Source organism: Dermacentor silvarum, chromosome 9 (assembly GCF_013339745.2).
Source record: "Dermacentor silvarum isolate Dsil-2018 chromosome 9, BIME_Dsil_1.4, whole genome shotgun sequence".
NCBI lineage: Eukaryota > Metazoa > Arthropoda > Arachnida > Ixodida > Ixodidae > Dermacentor > Dermacentor silvarum.
Genome location: NC_051162.1, coordinates 74,308,681 through 74,315,071, shown reverse-complemented (window position 1 = coordinate 74,315,071; position 6,391 = coordinate 74,308,681).

Genomic DNA, 6,391 nt, shown 5'->3' with positions numbered 1-6,391 from the left:
TCGTTTCTTGAGCCGCCGCCAATGGAAGCCTCAGCTATTTCTCATCCCTGACTGGAGATGGGGGTCGTTATATGTCATATAGTAATATAGTCAACTGTAGAGTATAAGTGCCCCATGTCATGCATTGAAATCGGTAACAGCAAGGGCGCCGCCTCGTTTCCACTTTGTACGCACACCTTCTTTGTGAGTGCCATCGTTTCAACCCGCAGAGAGCAGCTCTCTGAGCGACAATAGATCAACTGGACAAACGCCCAATAACAGAAAGGAACATCCTTGGAAACTGGCCTACACAAACAACGGCGCGAGCCGCCCTGAAGGCACCGCTGCGTTACTTGAAAGACACCGGACTCAGTGACAAATTGTGACTCTGCATTGTGTTACTTAGGACGGAACGTGTAGACTATGCAATACGAGAACGCCTTTGCGGACTTCATGACAGTGCCCACAGAAACAGTTCTGTTTTGTGTGCTTGTGTGATTTTCTTGTTTCCTTCCTTTTTGTTTATTCTTTATTTTCACTTATTTTTCTCTCTCTCTCCTTTCGCATCCCTTTACCCCTCCTCCGGTACAGGGTAGCCAACCGGAGATAAGCTCTGGTTAACCTCCCTGTCTTTCCTTTACCTTTTTCTCTCTCTCTCTCTCTCTTTGTACGGGCACACAAACGCAGACGAGATGTGATTCACACAACAGGCGCGCACATCGTGAACCAGAGAGAGTGATAACTGTATTGAAAGTCGTTGATGGGTACAATGGTAAGATGGTGGCGCCATCTAGCTCATTCGGTTGAAAACGCATTTTTCAACACCCCGCACATTTTAGATACAAATTTTATAGATACTTATCGGATCTTTTCCAAAAATATACAGAATCAATTTTACGCATTCCAAATACGTACGTGCTACGTGTAAATGCTTCTTTTGGCATCATGCTTTGAATACTTTTAGTGTTACAAAAGTGAGAGTTAGCAACATGGCGGCTTTCTTTCCTGTAAACATGGCTGCCTAGCTTTTGCTCTGATGTTAGTGTGCTGGCTCCATCACTCGTCGCTCGTAAACAGCTAGATGACATACAAAAGCTGGCTTTACTTTCATCATAAAAGACCTTTCTATACAAAGGTTAATTACGATACACGGTAAACGTTTTCGCATTTCAAGTGTGCTGGTTGTGCCCATTACTAAAACACTTCTTACCCTTAAGGCTGTAAAAATATGTTCAATGCAACTACAGTGAGGTCGGCCTACGTATGGATTGAGAGAAGCCGCAGTAGAAAACTGCGTGATAGTTCTGAATACATCGAAATAAGCAAAATTGTATGCCTCCTGATGTTACAGCAATAGATAATAAATTTTATTTCTAGGCGTGTTCGCGTCATCTGTTGCAGCTGTCATGTTACCTAAGCACAAAAGTCGTCAAATACAAAATTCATTTGTTCCTCATAAAGATTTGATTTCTCCTCTAAACGTAAGAGTGTTATCAAAGAGACAAATCAGCCAACTTGAGGTAGGAAAACATTCACTATAAGACCTTACACAAGGATATTTAGTCACCAAATTTTTATGCGCGAAACCCTGAATGAGAACGTAGGCAGTAAAACGTCATGCCAACTCGCAATTCAAGGGGCAGTATAAAAGAAGTGGTACATCTTGGTACAATGTTACAATAAAAACAACACAAAAGCAACGTGCCGTAAGGGTCTTAAAAGGATGGGACAGATCTTTTAAGACCCTGGCTACACTAAGTGGGAACAATAATTATTTGTCGGTGCATGTGGTTGTAGGCATCATGCAGCCACATGGCTGCATGATGCCATGTGGCTAAGGCATGCGTCTCCCTATTCTATATCGAATATCTCGACGATGTGGATCGTTTTATCCAGTCGTTTGGATAAAACGACTCTACCTTAACTTTGTGTCATGAAAGAAGGCGATTAAGCTATTGCACCGCTTAGGCTTGAAAATTATTATTTGATTTGTAAACATTTACACAGGAAAGAGAAAACGAGAAGCAAGGCTGAAAACTGCCACCAGAAGGGGCACAACGCCTGCCTACTCTTCCGAAAGGACGTGAGAAACATAGAAAGGAAGGATAGGAAGTAGGGGAGGAAGGAGGAAAGAAAGAGCAAGATGACAAATCTTGGCAGAGGGAGTTCAGCACGGTAAGGAGCTTGAAACTGGCTCCTGCACTGGCAATACCAACCAGCCCATTCCACTCGTCAGGGCTTTTGTTTCATAAACGGAGCATGGAAACACACGGGGTGATTCGTTTCACGTTTTACTGAAAAAAAAAATTATCTGTGGCAGATGCATAATTCATCATTGGGTTGAATTTTTCTATGAGGCCGAGATCACTTGCATGAGAAATGTAAGCACACATTCAAGTTATTATTAAACTTTTACTAATCAGGTGATTAATGTAGGGCACATACTGCAAGTTAGGAATTGTAGTGGTTGAGTTTGCAATGTGTATGCACTTGGAATGAATTTTCACGATGACACCACTTTTCACACATTCATCCCAAAGTGTGCGACAAATGCACGTACGATCAGCTACTTTTGTGCTTCAATGCATTAAAAAGCATTTTGTCAAAAAAGTAAGTGGGACAACAGTACCTTTTTGTCGCTTGTTTGATGGCGCGAATCTCGAAACCCGCGCCCGGTATAGTTTAGTGCTTCAGGGCGACTATGCTTTAATCATTTTAACCTAATTATCGGTTCCCAGTCAAAGTTATGTACGAAGTATATTTGTTAGCGTTGCGTTTTTTATAATATAAGAATAATAACATTGATGCATATTCTACCGCTTTGTGAGACGACATAGTCGATAGTACGATGAAAGCTCGTCTGACAGCCGTAGGCTATTAGAAAAAAAACTCTTAGGTTTTTGGTTACTCACGAAGTCAATACTTAATTAACGTTTCGGAAGCCGTGCGGGTTCGTTTGTTCACAATGTAGCAGACAATGATTTTGACTGTTCAAGTCAGTTACGCGAACACCGGTGAAGTCGGAAAATTCAAGCGAATGAGCCCAAGTGCAGGGTAGGTAAGAGCAATCTGTCCATCGCACTGGCACACCTGGCACAAAAGTGCAGCCATGTCATCGACTGCGACAAGGCATGAGTGATGGCCAAAGAAGCAAACGTGGGGGAGTAGTAATTACACTTGTTTACTCATACAGTCCACATCCGATACCACAACCCAGGCTGATAACTCCTTGCCCCAAGCCCATTCCCGATCAGTACTTAACTTGCTACGTACTAAACTGACGGCGACCTTATGTCTTCTACACCGCGAACAAGGAACCTGTATGGGTTCATAAAATGTATCACTTGCGCCCGAAAGGAGAAGCATTGATTGCAATAGCAAATTAGTGTACAGCTATAGCAAGTAAGGATAGTAGTTTTATCGTCCATGTAAACTTCTAAACATAGCCACCATAACAAGAAGCCACCATAACTAGAAAGCATGGTGTAATGCGCGCACAAGCAAACATGAACACATCTCTCTCGATGACTGCAGACAATCGCTGTCAAAACGTTGGAGTGAGGAAACGCCGCAGCTGCAGCGAGCGAATTCACATTCGTTCTGCGTATCGCATTAATGTTAACGAAGCCGAGAAAACATCGCGGCCGACGGACTCTGTTGCCGTAGCAGATAAATTTCAAGGTACAGCTGCCCGGCCGGGCGCGCGCGGCCGCCCGGGTCGCCAGGCGTAGAACGCCGCTCCCCGCACCCAGCTCCGTACCCTCCCCCCGGTGTCTTGCGGCCCGGGCGGGCGTGCGCTACCGCCTGGGCAAACCGGAGTAGAACGCGCTTCCCTCCCGCCGGAGCCATGCGCGCGATGGAAGTCGTAGAGCTTCCTCCCCGCTTTCCTCCCTTGCGTGCGCGAGATATAGCCGCGATCACCGGCTCACCCTCGCATGCTTTAATTCCCACATACACCATACGGCGCGCTGCAACGATGTTATCGCCCTTGAACGTTGTACTGAACCTCATGGCGACGGTGACGACACCGGCACAGATGTGCCTATTGGGTCCACATAACTGATATCGCAGTGAAACGCAAATAATGTTTTACTTGGTCAGTCATCCAAACCGTCTTTTTTGTTTCCTTATTGAGAATGATCGCACTGGGAAATAATTGCCATGGCGCAGCATTGCTGCTGCATGCATGAAATATTCTGAATATTAGCTTCTTACGGTATTCTTATTAGACTTGTTACCTGGAAAACACGTACATTTACGGGAATGTATTTTTGTCATAAGTCGCTTCATTTCTTAAGTGCCAGTATAAAAAAATTGGGGCAGTTTCGCACTAGTGGCGCAATGAGTGGGCAAACAGCGAAGCTGGCGGCCCCACCTAGCTTATTCTTGGTTCGGCAATGTTTCTGAGTAGTCAAGCTTCGAGACTCGGCCAAGTTTTCTGTGAGGTTACGTTTCGGGACTCGGCCAAGTTATGCGTGGTGTTGGTAATCCTCGCGGCACGTCTTGCAAAGCTTGGTTACTTCGGGGCTGGCATCGTCGGAAAACGCTTCTCGTGCAATCCGCACCGCAGTCTCTCGTTTTTCGCAGTTGCACACGGAGCTAAGCGTGGACAAGTTCATGTTGAACCACAGTCTAGCGCCGAATCGGCAACTGTGTCCAAACTAACTGCTCTGAAACTCGCGGGTGGCACCTCCCGTGGCTCTCCGCACTTGCCGCCGGAAATTATCCAGGACTCGCAGGCCCGGATCGTTTTGGCAACGCTTCTGGCTGCTCAAACGGGTTTGCTCCCTATCGTGGGCTCGCAACTCTGGATTTTCTGCCATTCGCTGTCGTTTAGTCGCCGCGTCGCCGTCGCGATAGTGTGGAACGGCCCGAAGTCGTCTTATCCTCTCTCGAGGAAGCGCTGCCTTTCGTGCCGCGCCTCCTCTTCCTCGATCGTGACGATCTTCTTCGGCCGCCCCATTCCCCTCCGCAGCGAAGTCGACGCTGCCGAGACGCGAAGCTACATATAACCCACGAAAACCTGACGTCATGGCTTAGCTCCGCCGCTACACAGCTGCGGTGACCGATCCGCCTGGCGTGGTGACGTCATGGCTAGGCAGAGTTAAGTCGAAGCAATGCGGCGCGCACGATGACGTCATGGCTCGACTCCCGCAGCTGTTGCGAGGCTCGGCGTAGCTGGGCGAGGCGTTGCTAGGCGACGCATGTGACGTCATCGCTAGGCGGAGAGTTTTCTCCGCACACATATCGGCGCATCTGCCGGCTTAAACAGCTTCGCTGTTAATACGCAGTGTTGCTAGATAACCCAACTAAAGAAATACAGCCTGTCTGGTGTGGATGACTTTCTCATGCTTATTCTCGTTTTAACAATGATACGAGAGCAATATACAAATATATCTCCAAACAGAGCGTGGTCGCCCTTTAAGTGCATTATTCAGTTTATTGTTGTCACTCAGTTACAATCCCGCATTTTTGGTTCTGTTCCAAAGCCAGCTGCATTAGTTGCTTCCACGAACCAAGGTCCACTAAACCGTGACCTCATGTTCGCTCTATCCATCCTCAAATGATCCACGACTCGAAGCTTTTCGTCTACTCCACCGAGTTGAGCACAGTGCCGCCCCTTGACTTAAGAAGACGCTATGCCTTACAACAGCTGCTGTGAAGTGTAAATGAAGCGCAGATACCACTTTTGTGACACACTTGCGCTGCTATACAGTTTTGAAGTCGAGGTGCAGGACTAAGTAGTCCCACGTTCTAGAGGAAATATTGTGTTCTTGGCATGCTACTCAACTGCAGTAAAAAACGTGAATTTTTGAAGATGGCACGCTGACTGAGTGATATCGCTTACCTGTCCAGTCAGATATTTATGGGAGCGGCTAGCTCTGAAGTCAGTTACAGCAGCCACATTCGTATTATAAAAAGTTCCCGTGCGTTACTCGCTACATTTGCCTCATCGGTAACACGATTGCCTGTTGCAACCACCTCAATGCGGGCACGGACAACAGAAGACAGAGTTCGTACGAGGCGCAACACTCGGCAATATTACAAAGCTAGAAAGCAGTATGATGACCCTTGAGCATAACTCTGATAATTTTGTGCCACACAATCTCTAGTTTGTGGTAAATCTGACCTTTACCACCTAGCTGACAATGAAATTTCATTACGTAGTAGCGTGCGCCACTGTCCTGAATGTTATTTTCATCGTTCTTTCTTTTTTTATCATCGTCTATATGGTCTTATGTTGCGATACTGTAGATTCCTGGCAGTAGTTCATTTCTTGCCGTGACAGCTCTCACCCAATGATTTCAGTATTCTTGCAGGTCAACCTGGTGCATTTATGAGCCAACCTAGTGGTTTATTTTCCTTCAGCTCGAAACAACAAACTATCTCTTTGCTAATCTACTGTTGGGAA